This window comes from Vulpes vulpes, chromosome 8, assembly GCF_048418805.1.
Source record: "Vulpes vulpes isolate BD-2025 chromosome 8, VulVul3, whole genome shotgun sequence".
Lineage (NCBI taxonomy): Eukaryota > Metazoa > Chordata > Mammalia > Carnivora > Canidae > Vulpes > Vulpes vulpes.
This window is the reverse complement of record NC_132787.1, coordinates 25,165,531-25,182,908: the sequence shown is the minus strand read 5'-3', so window position 1 is coordinate 25,182,908 and position 17,378 is coordinate 25,165,531. Positions and strand designations below refer to the sequence as shown.

The following is a 17,378-nucleotide window of genomic DNA, read 5'->3' as shown; positions in this document are numbered from 1 at the left end:
ATAAGCCTGTTTTGGTTGTACTCTATGGTACATGTTGTAACACTAAAAATATATGGAATTCCTGAAGTGTTAATATGTCCTGTTACAGGGTCATTACTTGACATTCTCATTATTGAAATACTGTGTGTCAGAAAGAACTAGATTTCCTCATCAACTGCATTATAGTGAATTTTCATCAGATCTTAAACCGTCTCCATTTTTTAGTCTTTTCTTGTTTACAGTTATTAATATGATGCTCTTGCAAAATGTGTTTCCTTTTCAAGGAGATTCATGGAAAGGACAGGGTTTTGGTATCTTTAAAATCATAAAACTAAACTGGATAATAATTTCTGGAACTAATAGAAAAGCTGCATTCAAACAGAATATGAATTAGTAACATGGCGCTGAAGGCATGGAGGAAGATGATCATAGTTTTTAGGACTCTTATTTGAAACATTGCTGGTTCTCTACTGTTGGCTCTTCCTGATTTAAGGAAATTTTTATTAAGATATCTATGCTTATAGAAACAGGATAAAAAATTCCTTTGCGAAAAATTGAAACATTTAACTTTTCTCTCTATCTGAACCCTCCAGTTTTAAGAAACTGTGAGGATTCTTCCTTTCATGGCAACTGCTGTTGTTTATGCAGTTTGATAAGAGTCTGTTCTCCTTGAATAGGACACCATTGAAAACATTGGCTCTGACTGGAATCTCATATTTAAGAGAGACCTGAATAGACTCAGATATGACCAGACAGTGTTAAGGAACTAAGGTTGACCTTACTGAGTGAATAAAGCCCCTTGGAAATGCTGGCCGGATCCCTTGCTTACAGAGCTCCCAGCAGCCTTACCAGGTGAGTAAAGAATGTCACTTCCTGGTAAGTGCAGGAAACTCAGTATATTTGGGAAACTTCAAGAAGAGGACTTTACCCAAATCTACAGGTATTGCAGGCAAGCCTGGTAGCAGATATTTGGTTTTGGTTTCTGGTCTCAAGAGGTTACTAAAAGTTCAATCTAGATATTCCTTCTGAAAAGTTCCAGCAAAGGAAGTTTGAAAGAATCTGTAAGATCAATTGCTATTATTGCTGAACTTATGTAAGTAATTAGGTCAACTTTGTTGAAATGCACTTGCTTTTCCAATGAATTAGTCTCAATTTGGTTCTCTTTAGAAATAAGGATAATCTTAGAAAAATTAAGTTTCGGTAACACACCTTTGCAGTTGTTAAATTCTATTTCTGATTTTCTCTAAAGTTTGTTGTTTGCCTAGCTAGACAACTTGAGGTTAATGTCAGAGATACCGCCATGATAGCGCATACATAGACAATCTTCATGCTTGTCATTCTGTGGGGATAATAACAGGGCCCCATGGATATATGATGCCTTGAACAACTGAAAAATAGGATGGACTCTCAGTTTCTATTCATACCTTCCCTTCCAGAGTAATGACACCTCAATCTATATCCATTGACTAATCTACCTATATCAGTCCATTTTTCTTCCCATTTGGGATATAAATTCTCTCTCTCCAAAGAATCTTTGATGTTGTCACAAGGTTTTTCATGAGTCTCTTAAAAATTATCTAATGGAGTGGGTGAATATATGGGTAATCCTGACTCTAGCAGGCTTCCCTGGAGCCACAGACTCACTGTTAGGAAGATGAGAAATTCCACAAGTAAGAATGTAGCTTCTATCCTTCCCTCCCAGGGCTAGTCCCTTACACAAATAAAGTAGAAAAACTCTGTCCCTGCTATTCCAACTGTAAAATTCTGGCTTCATCAAAAAGATGCCTGTTGTGCTCATGCTGCAGCCAGTCTCATTTTTAGGGATTCCCTGGAATCAGATAGAGCAGGTTGGGCCTTCTATCAATTTCGCTATTTCTGCCCCCTCCCCGAATCCCATCAGAATAGATGGAGCAGGACCTGGGGAGATTGCGTCAGACATTCTTCTTCGCCAGGCCTGGATTCTCCATTCTGTTTTTTGAATAAATAACACTGTTATTACTGTTGGGTCTAGAGGAAGGAGAGAACCTACTCCTTGCCCTGAGCAAGAGTCCAGTCTGATGGAACAGTCACCAGAACTCAAGCATAGCCACACAAAGGCAAAACTAGAAGTATCCGGGTACAGGTCTAGATGCTGAGTACGATTTATAGTTCCAGATACACTTCTGTACGGCTCAGAGAAATGCTATTTGTCAAGGAAATATCCCAGAAGGTAGTTTTAAAGGAGTAACACAGTGCTAGCCTGAATGGAAGGATAATTTTCTGCACCATAGAAACTTGTAAGGCTCAATTCAATTTGACGTGAATTTATTAAATGCTCATTATGTGCCTGGCCCCTAGCTGGATGCCCTGGGGACTGCAGAAAATATAGTCCTTACTTATGATCTACAATCAGGTAACAGAATAAAGAAACTAAAGATACAGATAACTGCGGTATTGTATTTTTTATTTCAGCTTTATTGATGTATAATTGACATAAAATGATAATATATTTAATGTGTATATTGTGGTACACTAATATACATATTCATTGTGAAATGATTCACTATGATTTCCACACTGTGAAAGGATTAACAATGGTATTTTAATCTAAATGTTTCATTACATGAGGGAAATGTCAAAGTGCACCTTTGTTTCCCTCGCCTCATCTTTACTCATCGAAGGGCTTCAGCTGGAGCTTTAGTCTTCAATGTGAGGTCTTTGGAGCAGCAACAGCAGCATCACCTGGGAACTTGTTAGAAGGACAAATTGTGGGCTCCACCCAGATCTACTGAATACCAAATGCCAGGGGTGGTGAACCAGCAATCTGTGTTTTCACAAGCCCTCAAGGTGAGGTGGCACCTTCTGAAGTTTCAGCATCACTCAGCGAAGAACTATTCCTGGCCTCTTTCCAACCACCTGCATCTCTCTGTGACATTGATTAGAGAGTGGGTTGAAGAGATAGTACCGAGTATGACCAGTTCAGCCTTTTTTGTTTTTTGTTGATTTCCCTTTTTTATCCAGAACCAACCTGCCCACAGGACACCTGCATTCTCACCTGCTCATACCAAAGAAAAACTAATAAAATAGACTCTATCCTGTGTTGGAGACAGAAGGTGCTCGGCACTATTTATGATGAGGAGTAAGTCTGACTAACAGAGCGATGTGGGATTAGCAAGCCAATTAGGCTTACAGATCTAAAACTTATGGTTTAATTATCTGTCTTTATGTCTTGATGATCAATTGATTCCAAACATAGGAGGAGGACATGGAGTGTTATTTATTGGACCTCTACAGCAACAACAATGGGCTGTGGTGGAAAGTGGGCAGGATGCAGATTAGATTGAGTGCAAGTAGAGACCGAGTTGAGAGAATAACAGGACAGAAGAATCAGATGAAATCTGAGAACTTTTTAAGTACTTAAATGGAACTTTACAAATGATCAGTTATGACCTCACATGTTACACATTAAAAAAGCAGAGCCAGGAAGGCGCTGAGAGGCTTGCAAGCTCACATGGCTTGTTATTGTTGGAAACAAGACCAAGACCCAGGGCAGGTGGATCTCAGTTGTGCACTTTCTGAGCATGTGGATCAAAGCAGACAATAGTAGAGAAACAAAGTCCAAGAATGCAGATATGGCCAAGTAGAAGAACCAGCCCCAGGAATTTTCAGCATGGGTAGTGGGTTCAAAGCCAAAGTGCTTTGTGCTCAGAGGAGAGCTCTGGCAGCAATCCACATGTGCATGCTCTGTTGCCCTCCCCCCCCCCCCCCCGCACACACACACATAGCCATGGCTCAAGCTACACAGCCTGCTCTGTGTGCTTTGAACATTGCTTCATTTTTCTGGTGCTTTTCCTGGTTTCATTCGCTGCCTATAATCTACCCATATTGCCCACATATGGCAAAAACCTATTTTTCCTTGGAGAAAGCCAGCTCAAATGCCAATCTTCTAAAAAGTCTTCTCTGATCTCATGAATCAATTCTCACCACTGTGCCAGCCACAAATAATCATCCTGTACTCTGACTTCCCAAGATACTTTATTTGTATATTAATTATGACAACATTTTCTACTTTTTGATACAGCTATGCTTTACGCCTCATATTATAATATAAGTTTCTTAAGGGTAGGGACTATATTTCCACTTTTTGGAGTCTTTTTCTACTTTTTATTTTTGAATTAAAATATATTTTTATTTAAATTTATTATGCCAACATATAGTACATCATTAGTTTCACATTAAGTTTTCAATTTTCAATAATTCATCAGCTGGTTGTAACACCCAGAGCACAACACATCACATGCACTCATTAATGCCCATCATTGAGTTACCCCATACCCCATTCACCGACTTCCCTTCAACATCCCCGAGTTTGTTTCCCAGAGTTAAGAGTCTCTCATGGATTGTGTCCCTCTCTGATGTCTACCCATTCAGTTTCTCCTCCTTCCTTTATGGTGCTCTGCATTATTTCTTATATTCTGCATGTGAGTGAAACCATTTGATTGTCTTTCTCTGATTGGTTTATTTCACTTAGCATAATATCTTCCAGTTCCATCAACGTCAATGTAAATGGAAGGTATACATCCTTTCTGGCGGCTGAGTAATATTCCATTGTGTGTGTGTGTGTGTGTGTGTGTGTATCTCCATCACATCTTCTTTATCCGTTCATCTGTTGAAGGACATCTCATCTCTTTCCACAGTTGACTAGTTGACTATTGTGAACATTGCTGCTATGAATATTGGGGTACAGGTGCCCTTTGTTCCATTACATCTGTATCGTTATGGTAAATACCCAGTAGTACAATTGCTGGGCCATAGGGTAGCTCTACTTTTAACTTCTTGAAGAAAATTCACACTGTTTTCTAGAGTGGCTGTATCAGCTGGCATTCCCATGGATGATGTAAGAAGACTCCTCCTTCTCAAAATTCTCATCACCTTTTACTGTTTCCTGTCTTATTAATTTTGGCCATTCTGACTGGTGTAAAGTAGTATTGTAGTTTTGATTTGTATTTCCCTGATGAAATGTGATGTGGAGCGTATTTTTTATGTTTCTATTGGCCATTTGTATGTCTTCTTTAGAGAAATGGCTATTCATGTCTTTTGCCCATTTCTTGAAAGGATTGTTTGTTTCTTAGGTGGTGAGTTTGATAATTTCTTTATAGATCTTGGATACTAGACTTTATCCGATATGTCATTTGCTAATATCTTCTCCCATTCTATAGATTGTCTTTTATTTTTTTGACCTTTTCATTTGCTGTGTAGAAGTTTTTAATATTGATAAAATCCCAATAGTTCATTTTTGCTTTTTCTCTCTTGGCTTTAGAGATGTGTCTAACAAGAAATTGCCTGGCCAAAGTCAAAGAGGTTGCTGCTTATGTTCTCCTCTACGATTTTGATGTAATTCCTCTTTCTCATTTATGTCTTTCATCCATTTTGAGTTTATCTTTGTGTATGGTATAAGAGAATGGTCTAGTTTTATTCTTCTACATGTGGCTGTCCAATTTTTCCCAGCACCATTTATTGAAGAGACTGTTTTTTTTTTTTTTTTTTTTTTTGCATTGGATCTTTTTTCCTGTTTTGTTGAAGATTAGTTCCCCATAGAGTTGAGGGTTCATTTCTGGGTTCTATATTCTATTCCACTGATCTATGTGTCTACTTTTGTGCCAGTACCATGGTATTTTCATAACAACTTTCTAATATAGTTTGAAGTCAGGCATTGTGATGCCATTGTGATGGGCACTGAGATCCGAGGGGTGTTTGCTGCAATGGGGAGTGCGTTTTGGGAAGTCTAGAGTGGGAGGACTGGGCTTGTTCAGATCAGGGGAGACCAATCAGTAGGATGACCATTTGTCCTTTGCCCAGGCAGTGTGGGTTCATGCCTGTTTTCCAGTGACTTAGACCCCCATCCACTTTCAAAAGAAGCCCTAGTTTGGATGATATATGTTCCCCACACATACCAGGAGACAATAGTCCTCTATGTGTCTTCCCTGTCTTCAGGCTTTGATGGGCCTAATTCCTGGGATCAGGCTGAGGCAGGCTGCCTCGGTAAGGAGGAAGGGCAGGGAGGGGCCCACCTGAGGAGCAGGGTGGTAGGAGCAGCCAGGAAGCAGTGCCTTTTGGGGGCAAGATGTTGAACCTTTATGACTCGAGGTAACCAGCCACACATGGTACCAGGTTGTGGGGACAGCAGGTGAGCCATTTCAGGGAAGGAGAATGCTAAGTACCCTGATGGGGCAGGATCTGGTTACCTGTGTTCAAGAAGTGAACTCCACCCCAACACTGGCACTGGCCCTATGTATATGTATGTATTTTCCCTGTACAATGTTTTATAAAAGAGTTCGCTAATTTATCTGCTGTATAAGGTTCAAGAGGAGTGGTGTGTGGACTCCCAGCTGTATATTGCTCTGGAGGGAGGGGAAGGACTGGCTGTCACTTGGCTTGGAAAATAAACAGGCGAGTTTGGACTGGCAAAAAAAAAAAAAAGCCACTTTGCTTTATTTTTTATTTTATTTTATTTTTAACATTCCACTGGCTATTGGGAGTCTTTTCTGGTTCCATACAAATTTTAGAATTATTTGTTCCAAATTTCTGAAAAATGTTGATGGTATTTTAATAGGGATTGCATTGAATGTACAGATTGTGCTGGGTAGGATAGATATTGTCACATTATTTATTCTTCCAATCCATGGGCATGGAATATTTTCCCAAATCTTTGCATCTTCCTTGATTTCTTTTATAAGTGTTCTGTAGTTTTTATAACTTTTTTTTATTGATTTATAATAGTCACACAGAGAGAGAGATAGAGGCAGAGACATAGGCAGAGGGAGAAGGAGGCTCCATGCACCAGGAGCCCGACGTGGGATTCGATCCTGGGTCTCCGGGATCACGCCCTGGGCCAAAGGCAGGCGCCAAACCGCTGCGCCACCCAGGGGTCCCCCTGTAGTTTTAGAGTACAGATCCTTTACTTTTATTTTTTTAATAAATTTATTTTTATTGGTGTTCAATTTGTCAACATATAGAATAACACCCAGTGCTCATCCTGTCAAGTGCCCACCTCAGTGTCCGTCACCCAGTCACCCCCACCCCCCACCCACCTCCCCTTTCAACAAACCCAGTTCGTTTCCCAGAGTTAGGAGTTTTTCATGTTCTGTCTCCCTTTCTGATATTTCCCACTTATTTTTTTTCCTTTCCCCTTTATTCCTTTCACTATTTTTTATATTCCCCAAATGAATGAGAACATATAATGTTTGTACTTCTCCAATTGATTTATTTCACTCAGCATAATACCCTCCAGTTCCATCCACGTCCAAGCAAATGGTAGGTATTTGTCATTTCTAAGGCTGAATAATATTCCATTGTATACATAGACCACATCTTCTTTATCCATTCATCTTTCAATGGACACCGAGGCTCCTTCCACAGTTTGGCTATTGTGGACATTGCTGCTATAAACATTGGGGTGCAGGTGTCCTGGCATTTCACTGCATCTGTATCTTTGGGGTAAATCCACAGCAGTGCAATTGCTGGGTCCTAGGGCAGATCTATTTTTAACTCTTTGAGGAACCTCCACAAAGTTTTTCAGAGTGGCTGCACCAGTTCACATTCCCACCAATAGTGTAAGAGGGTTCCCTTTTCTCGGCATCTTCTCCAACATTTGTGGTTTCCTGTCTTGTAGATTGTTTGTTTCTTTGGTGTTGAGTTTAATAAGTTCTTTATAGATCTTGGAAACTAGCCCTTTATCTGATAGGTCATTTGCAAATATCTTCTCCCATTCTTTAGGTTGTCTTTGAGTTTTGTTGACTCTATCCTTTGCTGTGCAAAAGCTTCTTATCTTGATGAAGTCCCAATAATTCATTTTTGCTTTTGTTTCTTTTGCCTTCATGGATGTATCTTACAAGAAGTTACTGTGGCCGAGTTCAAAAAGGGTGTTCCCTGTGTTCTCCTCTAGGATGTTGATGGAATCTTGTCTCACATTTAGAGCTTTCATCCATTTTGAGTTTATCTTTCTGTCTGGTGAAAGAGAGTGGTCTAGTTTCACTCTTCTGCATGGGGATGTCCAATTTTCCCAGCACCATTTATTGAAGAGACTGTCTTTCTACAGTCATACCACCCTGAACACGTCCAAACTCGTCAGATCCTTTACTTTTATGATTAGATGTATTCCTAGGTATCTTATGTTCTTGGTACAATTGTAAATAACATGGATTCCTTAATTATTCTTTCTCCAGTCTCATTATTAGTGCATTAAATGCAACTGATTTCTGTGTTTTGATTTTGTATCATGTCACGTTGGTGAATTGCTGTATGAGTTCTAGAAATTTCAGAGTAGAGTCTTTTGGGTCTTCCATATACAGTATCATGTCATCTATGAGGTGTGAGTTTGACTTTCTTTGCCAATTCAGATGCTTTTTATTTCTTTTTGTTGTCTGATTGCCTAGGCTAGAACTTCTAGGACTAGGTGGAAAAACAGTGGTAAGAGTGTTCCTGATCCAAGGGGGAAAGCTCTGTTTTTTCCCATTGAAAATGTTTTTCACTGTGGGCTTTCATAGATGGCTTAATGATAATGAGGTATGTTCCCTCTATCCCTAAACTTTGAAGACTTTTAATCAAGAAATGATGCTTTTTTTTTTTGCCAAATGTATTTTCTCCTTCAATTGAGAGGATCATATGATTTTTTTTCTTTTAACTAATGTAGTGTATCACATAGATTGATTTGTGATTGTTGAACCAAATTTGCATCCCAGGAATAAATCCTACTTGGTTGTGATGAATAATCCTTTTAATGTACTGTATGATCTTATTGGCTAGTGTCTTGTTGAATATTTTGGCATCCATATTCATTAGGGATATCAATCTGTATTTTTCCTGTTTGATGGGGTCTTTACCTGGTTTTGGGATCTAGATAATGCTGGCTTCACAGAATGAGTTTTTCCTTCCATTTCTATTTTTTTAAACAACTTCCATAGAATATGTATTAAATGTTTGGTAGAATTCCCCTGGAAAGCCATCTGTGGCCCTGGACTTTGTTTTGGGGGGAGGTTCTAGCTAGGGGTTTATGTATCTTATTCTTTCAAAGAACCAGCTTCTAGTTTTGTTGCTCTAGTCTACTGTTCTTCCTGTTTCTATTTCATTGATTTATGCTCTAATCTTTATTATTTCTCTTCTCCTGCTTGGCTTAAGCTTTATTTGCTATTCTTTCTCCAGCTGCTTTAGGTGTAATATTAGCTTTTGTATTTGAGATTTTTCTAATTTTTTGAAAGAGGCTTATATTGCAAGGTACTTCCCTCTTAGGTCTGTCTTTGCTGTATTCCAAAGTTTTTGAACAGTTGTGCTTTCATTTTCATTTGTTTGCATTAATCTCTTAAATTCTTCTTTGATTTAATAATTGGCACATTCATTCTTTAGTAGGGTGCTCTTAACCTCCAAGTGTTTGAGTTCCTTCCAAATTTTCTGTTGTAATTGAGTTCAAGTTTCAAATTATTGTGGCCTAAAAATATGCAGGAAATGATCCCAATCTTTTGGTAGTGGTTAAGACCTGATATTTGACCCAGCATGTGATCTATTCTGGAGATTGTTCCAAGTGCACTTGAAAAGAATGTGTATTCTATTGCATTAGGATGGAATGCTCCATATATATCTGTGAAGTCCATCTGGTCCAATGTGTCATTCAAAGCCCTTGTTTCCTTGTTGATCTTCTGCTTAGGTGATCTGTTCATTGCTGTGAGTGGGATGTTGAACTCCCCTACTATGATTGTGTTATTATTAATGTATTTCTTTATTTGGTTATTAATTCCTTGATGTAATTGTCTGCTCCAAATTGGGAGCATAAATATTTATAATTGCTAGATCTTCTTGTTCGATAGAACCTTTAATTGTGATATGCTCTCCCTCTTCATCTTTTACTATAGTCTTTGGATTAAAATCTAATCTATATGATATGGGGATTGCTACCCCAGCTTTCTTGAGGTCCATTTGCATGGTAAATAGTTCTCCACTCCCTCATTTTCAGTCTGAAGATGTTTTTAGGTCTAAAATGAGTCTCTTGCAGACAGTATATGGATGGGTCCTGTTTTGTTTTTGTTTTTTTTTAATTCAGTCCGATACCCTTTGTCTTTTGATTGGAGCATTTAGCCCATTTACATTCAGAGTAACTGTTTGAAGATATGAATTGAGTGCCATTGTATTACCTGTAAAGTCCCTGCTTCTATAGATTGTGTTTCTGATCTAGGTTATTCTTGGGCTCTCTCTTCGCTTAAAGGATCCCCCTTAATAATCCTTGCTGGGCTGGCTTGGTGGTCTCATATTCTTACAATTCCTGTCTGTCCTGGAAGCTCTTTGTTTTTCCTTCCATTCTGAGTGACAGCCTTGCTGGAGAAAGTATTCTTGGATGTGTGCTTTGCTCATTTAGTACCCTGAATATATCATGCCACCCTTTTTGGGCCTACCAGGTCTCTGTGGATAGGTCTGCTGTCAATCTCATACTTTTCCCCCTATATGTTAGGAATCTCTTGTCTGGAACTGCTTTCAGGATTTTCTCCTTATCTCTGAAATTCACAAGCTTAACTATTACATATCAGGGTCTTCTTCTCTTTTTATTGATTTTGGGACGGGTCCTCTCTACCTTTTGGATATGAAAGCATGTTTCCTTCCCCAGATTAGGGAAATTCTCAGCTATTATTTCCTCAAATATACTTTTGGCTCTCTCTGTCTCTCTCTTTGTACCCTTGGGCACTCCAATAATTCTGATTTGTTTCTCTTCATGGCATCATTTATCTCTTTTGTTTTATTTATTTTTTCATAAGAGACACATAAAGAGAGAGACAGAGACATAGGTAGAGGGAGAAGCAGGCTCCATGCAGGGAGCCCAACACAGGACTTGATCCTAGGACCCCATGATCATGCCCTGAGCTGAAGGCAGATGCTTAACCACTGAGCCACCCAGGCATCCCACACTATTTATCTCTTGGAGCCTCTCCTCATGTGCTATCAGTTGGTTTTTTCTCTCTTTTCCTCAGCTTCCTTCCTTTCCTTTTTTTTTTTTTAAATTTATGATAGTCACACACACACACACACACACACACACACACACACACACACAGAGGCAGAGTCATAGGCAGAGGGAGAAGCAGGCTCCATGCACTGGGAGCCCGACGTGGGATTCGATCCCGGGTCTCCAGGATGGCGCCATGGGCCAAAGGCAGGCGCTAAACTGCTGTGCCACCCAGGGATCCCCGCTTCCTTCCTTTCCATTAATTTGTCTTCTATGTCACTTATTCTCTCTTCTGCCTCATTTACTCTGTCTTTTAAAGCATCCAATATAGCCTGCATCTCAGAATATTTTTAATTATGGCCTGATTAGATCTTATTTCTGAAGAGATTAATCTAACAGATTATCTGAAGTCTTCTATGCTTTTTTCAAGCCCAGCTAGTAACTTCACAATTGTTATTCTGAACTCCATGTCTGACATTTTACTTAAATCCATATCCATTAGATCTGTCACAGAGTATTACCTTGATTCATTCTTTTGTTGTGAACCTCCTTCTAGTCATTTGTCCAGTGAATAATGGAAGAACAAGGGAACTGAATCAAAAATATCAACCATGACTCAAGCAAAACACAGAGTAGACAAATCTGAAGAGGTCAAAAACCAGAAAGGAAAAGAAAAAGTCAAAGAAACAGACAAAGAAAAGAAAAAGAGAAAGAAAAAAAGGGGGAATATAATCTCACAGAGTGGACAAAACAGGGTGATCCACTTGGTCATGAATGCATTTGTATATTTTGGTTTATTTCTAGAAGATACTAAATTCTAAAAGTATTAAGAAAGTAAATAAATAAATAAAATAAATAAATAAATAAACAAACAAACAAACAAATAAATAAATAAATAAATAAACATACATATACAAATATGTATTCCAGTCCTTTGCAGGGTCCCAACACAGAGAACTGTCATCCATTTGGGTCACAGTTGGTGGTTAATGGCAACCGGGGCTGAAAGCCCCCTCTTGGGCTTCTGAACTAAACCAATTTCCTGGCTAAATGCTTGGGAACTTTGTCGCTCTGGAGTCCCTGTTCTTTCAGTGCCTCTGGGGATCTTGAACCACATTGTCCCACCTGGGATTCTACCCCAATTCCCCTGAGCACCTTTCAGGCAGAGAAGTCCTTTTCTGGAGCAAAGCTCTAAAGGTCCGAATTTTGAGCTCCAGGGCTATATATCACTTTTTGGTAGCTGATTCACAGAGGCTCCTTTCCCCCACCATTTATCTTCTGGTATATCCCCTCTGTTTCTCTTCTCTGCACTCCCACCTTGCAAAAAGTGGTCACTTTTCTATTTGTACATTTCCAGCCTTTCTTTTCTTACATCTCAGATTGAATTCATAGATGTTCAGGATGATTTGATAGTTACCCAACTAAATTAAAGGGACCAGATGAAATGAGGACCACTAACTACTCTTTCACCATTTTGCTGATAGAAGCAAATTAAAGTATAACTAATATACAGTGTTGTTATATTACTCTCAAGTGTACAATATAATGATTCAACATTTCCATACATTTCTCAGGATTTCATCAAGGTAAGTGGAAATTTAATTCCTTTTATCTATTTTACCTTATTGGCCCACCCACCTCCCCTTTGGCAAACATCAATTTGTTCCTTGTATTTAAGAGTCTGAAGTGGGTTTCCCCCCTTTGTTTGTTCATTTGTTTTATTTCCTGAACTCTGCATATGAGTGAAATCATATGGTATTTGTCTCCCTTTAATTGAGATGTTTCACTTAACATTATTCCCTTTAGGTCTACCCATGTTGTTATAAATGGCAAGATTTTTCTTTTCAATGGCTGATTAATATTACATTATCTACACATAACACATCTTCTTTATCCATTCATCTATTTGTGGACACATGGGTTGCTTCCAATCCTGGCTCTTGTATATAATGCTAAAATAGCCCTATGTGTGCATATAGCTTTCCAAATTCATGTAAATAAGAAGCTTTTGAATAGTAAAGGAAACCTACAACAAATGCAAAAGGTTACCTACTAAATTGGAAAAGATATTTGTGAAAGATATATCTAATAAGTGCTTAATATCCAAACTATATGAAGAACTTATACAACTCAACCTCAAAAAAAATTCCATTTAAAAAATGGGCAGGGGCCCACAGGTACATGAAAAGATACTCAGCATCACTACTCATCAAGGAAATGCAAATTAAAAATACAATGAAGTATCACTTTACACTTCTCAGAATGGCTAAAATTAAAAAGACAAGAAATAACAAGTCTTGGCTAGGACATAGAAAGAAAGGAACCATCATGCACTGTTGGTATGAATGTAAATTGATGTAGCCACTACAGAAAACTGTGTTCAGGTGCCTAAAAAAATTAGAAATAGAATTACCATATGGTTTAGTATTTCGACGACTGGATATTTACTCAAAGAAAACAAAAACACATTTTCTAGTTTCCTTTAATAATTATTGTTTTAAACCTAGTAAGCAGATACAGACACAACTGAAAAGTAGAAAAGTTATTTAATAAAAAAGAGGAGAAAGCAAAAGACACATCCTTTACTCCACAATACGGAGCTGTATTAGTGTCCTCCCTCACCAAATCCCATGGGAGGCCGAACTTTCCATGTGCTCAAGAGGACTCTCCATTTTATGTGCAGGAGGATGATACTGCATTTAAGTGTGATGATATCAAACCAAATATGTACTGGCACTGCTGAGTTCAAGTCTAATGTTCATGCCCTAACTTCAGTGGGGTTAAGTGACCAGGCTGTGCTGGATCCCATAGCCAAAGTAGATAGCAAACCCAATCAGCATCCAGGCACCAAATAGGGCCCAGGTGCCAGCTGTCAGCTGCATCATTAGGTAAAAATTCAGAAAGATGCTCAAGAGTGGGAAGAGAGGCAGACCAGGTACCTTAAAGTGAAGGGCAGTGTTGCTCTGTGGCTGTCTCCAGATGACCCCAGTGATCCCAGTGATGAGTACCAGGAGGAGCACAACAACTGTGATCCACACTGGGTCTCCAGAAAGCAAACCTGGCCACTGAGTGAACACCAGGCAAAGCAGAGTCAGCAGCAGAACAAGCAGTAAGGAGCAAACAGAGACAACCTGGCCAGAGAGTGGAGTGGGGGTGGAGCTGTTCGGAAAAAATAGTCCAGATAGAGTCAGCTTCTCTGCCATAGGTCCATTCTCCTCCAGTACCTGTGCTTCGTTTTCCTCATTCTTCCTCTCAGGCTGATACCTGAGGATGAGGACACAAATAGCAACAAGAGAGTGAGGTATCAGGGACCCAACTGCACAGAGGTCCACAATATAAGTGAGTCCAAAGAAGAATGTCACGACTGCTGCAATAACGCAAATGATCATGATGACCACAACCTGGGTGAACATGCCAAAATAGGCCCTGGCAAGGGCATAGAATAGGAGGCCATCGTCTGCCATCATCCTTATATGACTATATATGGGGAGTGTAAAGTCTAAGATGCGTGCAGAAAGAATACAGAAAAATCCAAAAGTTACAACATAGAAGGCAGGGACCCAGCCAATATGGAGAAATACCTCAGGCAAGGGGCTACCAGGTCGAAGCTTGTAGTAAGGCACCATGAGTGTAAGTGCTACAGAGATACCAAAATACAACAAAGAGCTGATGAACAGTGAAATCACAATGCCCATGGGGATAGAATGCTGGGGATTCTGGGCTACTTTACCTCTGCTCACAATGTTGTCAAAACCAACAAAAGCATAGAAGCAGGTAGCTGCGCCACGGAAAATCCCCTGGAAGCCAAAAGGCATGAATCCTCCAGAGCCCAGAGGGCTCAAATTAGAGGTGTCATTGAGTCCAGCCTTCATGTAGTCCTCTTCTGTGAGCTTCCAGTTGCGCAGATCTCCCTTAATGATGCCAGAGATGATGACAAAACTGAGAAAGAAAACTTTAACCAATGTGAACCATTTGGAAATCTGGGAAAACCCATAAATCCACAGACTCCGGAGTTCAATGAGGAAGAACACAAAACCCATAACAAAGAAGCCTAGAGATTTTGCAAAGACACGGGAAACATATGATGAAATGTTCTCAGTCAGGGCCTCAGATATCTGGTCCCCACGCAGGTTGTCAAAAATTAACATCCACACCCAAGCCAACACAGCTGCATCAGCAACAAGGAAGAGGAGGAGGTTCCAGCCAGTGACAAAAGCACCAAGTTCACCTACAGTGACATAGGTATAGACATATGCAGAGTCAGCATGAGGAATCCGGATACTCAACTCTGCATAGCACAGCCCAGCCAACAATGAGGCTAGGCCAGCCACCAAAAAGCAGATCACAGTCGAAGGTCCTGCTTGATTACTGATCACCTCCCCAGCCAGGACATATACACCTATACCCACTGTGCGGCCCACACCCAGGGTCACTAAATCCAATGTGTTCAAATATCTGGTCTGGGTCACATCTTGCTTCAATGTACGTCTGCGTACCAGCTTTTGACCAAATCTGCGAAGTGCCTGACACAGCATTCCGGCTGGAATGGAAGAGGATTCGATGATCAGCGCTGTAGCAAGCCCAGAGTGGAGAGAGTCTGTGATCTGATTCAGAGAGGCTGAGTTAAGCTGAAATGGGTTGGGGCTGCTGAGTTCCTTTGCTCAGGCTTCAAAGATGCTGCTTCGTATTTCATCTGGTACGTGCTGTCATTCCATAATGCCTAAGTAAACGGTAAATATTTACTGAACAATGGTGCTAAACCAACCAACCACAGCTCAGAAGTCCCATGTAACCTGTCGCAGCCCAAATATCACAGAAACTGACTCTAAAGGACACCATAGACAAATCAACCCTGCTTTCCCTACAGAAAAAAGTACCAAATATCTCCAACATTCTGCTTTTTTTAAAAAAAAAGATTTTATTTATTTATTTGAAGAGAGAGAGAGGGCACTCATATGCACGTGTGCATGCACGTGCACACACACACACACATACACAAAAGGGGGGCAGGGGTAGAGGGAGAGGCAGAAGTAGACTCCCTGCTGAGCAAGAAGCTCCAAGTAGGGCTCAATCCCAGGCCCCTGAGACCATGACCTGAGCCCAACGCAGCCTTTTAACTAACTAAGCCACTCAGGCACCCCCTAATATTCTGCTCTTTTACATACTACATAACTTATTCCAATTTGGGTATGTCTGACACCTCTAGCTTCATGTACCAAGTAAGCTGTAAGACACAGCGGGGTATGAATGTATTGTGCAATAATTCACATGTGGGGTGTGTGCGCTGTGCTTGAGCATGAGTTATGAAACATTAATTCATGGATTAGTGGGCCTCACTGTAATTGCAGACCCATTTTTAAAAATCATCTGTTGTTAATATACAAATATTGGTCCTCCAGCCTTAAAATCCTTAGCCCCTACATCACCTAGCCAAGATCAGATGGCACTTTGGCCCCCTAGCCCTCATTCTGCCTCATCCATTCAGCTCTACTGATGGCCAAGAGTGTATAGTCCACCCCTCCCTTTCCCTACCTAGTCCCGCCGAGGTGCTGTGAGCAGAGAGGGGGGAGGAGGAAGGGGCAGGGTCTTCATAACCACCTGCAAGAAGGAGAGGACCAGGCTGCCTGGGAAAGAAATGCTAGAGAAATGGGGGCAGCAGCCACCCCATGTCCAGAATTGAGAAGGGAGAGGAGCCAGGAAGGTGGTTTTGGGAATTCTGACAATCAGTACACCTCACCCAAAGTATCCAGGCAAAATTCACTACAGTCTTTGTGTCCACAGTTATGAGAATGTGATGGGCAGGGAGAAAAAAATGTCACCTAGCTCAGTAGCTCACAACCTAAACAATTCCTTCTGTCTTCTCCCTCTCTGGGCTCCAGGAGAGAAGGTGAGCTCACTTCTGCAGACAGTTTCCTCACTGGCAACACTGTGCTCTGTACACACCTGCAATATCTGTAATGTCAGATTCCATGAACCTGGAGACCAAGGTCTGTGCTTTGAGCTTGTATTTAAACCCTCACTTGTGGGCAGCACCGGTGGCACAGCGGTTTGGCGCCGCCTGCAGCCCAGGGTGTGATTCTGGAGACCTGGAATCGAGTCCCACATCGGGCTCCCTGTGTGGAGCTTGCATCTCCCTCTGCCTGTGTCTCTGCCTCTCTCTCTGTGTCTATGAATAAATAAATAAAGTCTTTTAAAAAAAATAAACCCTCACTTGTAACTCCCTATGAGTTTTTCATAAGGAGTTATTTTTTAACTCCCACAAACCATTGTCTGAAGATGCAAAATATTTTAATGAAGGAACACCACATGTGGTTCTTCTTTCCCCCTCCTCTGCTGCTATTCAAATGGTCCCCTCCTCAAGAGAAGCAAGGCTTTGGATATAGAATTCACAGCAATGGCCTGGAAATGAGTAGTGGAGAAGAGAATGAAGTCA

The 17,378-nt window shown here is 40.4% G+C and overlaps 1 pseudogene; it reads right to left on the bottom strand.

The window, feature by feature from the left end:
• Nucleotides 1-13,725: 13,725 nt before the first annotated feature.
• On the bottom strand, nucleotides 13,726-15,480 carry LOC112917468 (cationic amino acid transporter 3 pseudogene; annotated as a pseudogene).
• Between the last annotated feature and the right edge of the window lie 1,898 nt (nucleotides 15,481-17,378).